We start from the raw sequence: 1,229 nt of genomic DNA on the forward strand, positions 1-1,229 counted from the left end.
AAAAAAAAAAAAAAAACACTTTAATTTTTAGATATTTTTCTATGTAATTTTTGTCGTGAACGGACCTATTAAAGACCGAGTAGGAGCAGGTTCTGTTCGTTTAATTATCACAAAATAGAAAATCATTTAATATCGAGAGTGCCGTGGAGTATTTTAAACCTGTTTGTAACATAAATGTAACGTAGGCATGATTGTCTGAATTAAAGCGGGAGGTCCTGGGTTCAATTCTCACTTGAGCAGATATTCCGTTTTAGATTTGTATATGTTTTTCGTTCTGATGGTTTTGAAGTTACAATTTTCATCCTTGTGGTTTTCAATTCATTTCTATTTTAGTTTTTCATATTTAAGAACAGTATTTTGGACTCAAAGACGATTTTAGTTTTTGGTTTACAATTTTAGTTTCTCACTTTAATAACATATTTAGTCCCTCCCTCTACTTTCAATTTTATAACATATTTGGTCCCTTTTTTAATTAATATACACACAAAATTATTGTTAACTAATTTACTTCAACTAATTAATGTACACTAAAATTGATTATAATTAATGGACACATTAATAAAAATATATATATATAAATTCTCATTTTTTGTGTAATTTTTTTAATTCAATTTTTTTATTATAATTTAATTTAAGTTTAATAATGAAATAATTTTTTTTTGTTTAATAATATAACATATTATAAAGATAATAATCAAGTATTCTATTAGAGCTTAATGATTATTTTAATTATATTTTAGATTTTTTATATTTAAAATGAGATGTTTATTCTGTATTTGATCATGTTTATTTGCAGTTAGTTACACGAATTCAGATATAGAGCTTTAATAAGTTGTATTTGCACACAATCTACTTGTAATCTTGAGTTTTAAGTAATATACATTAATAAACAATACTTTTACGCATAAAAAGTGGTTTTTAAGATATTTTATCAAATACTTTATAATATAATATATATTATTACAAAACAAATGTTTTTAATATATTTTAAAATAAATATATATGTGATGAGACCTTATATTATTAAAAAACCCACGTGTCTAAATTTTATAAAGTAAAATATTCTAATGAATGATTGAGATCTGATAAGTTGGACAAATACAATATCATGATGGCATAAAAAATTAAAAAAAATATCGTTTGGAAACATAAATGGGTGGGGTTTAGAGTTTGCGTGTGTAAGTTGCATTTACATCATTGAAGTTTGATATAGAAAAAAAAAAAAAAAA

The sequence above is a fragment of the Cynara cardunculus genome (genome assembly GCF_001531365.2).
Source record: "Cynara cardunculus var. scolymus isolate 2C chromosome LG 13, CcrdV1, whole genome shotgun sequence".
Classification (NCBI taxonomy): Eukaryota; Viridiplantae; Streptophyta; class Magnoliopsida; order Asterales; family Asteraceae; genus Cynara; species Cynara cardunculus.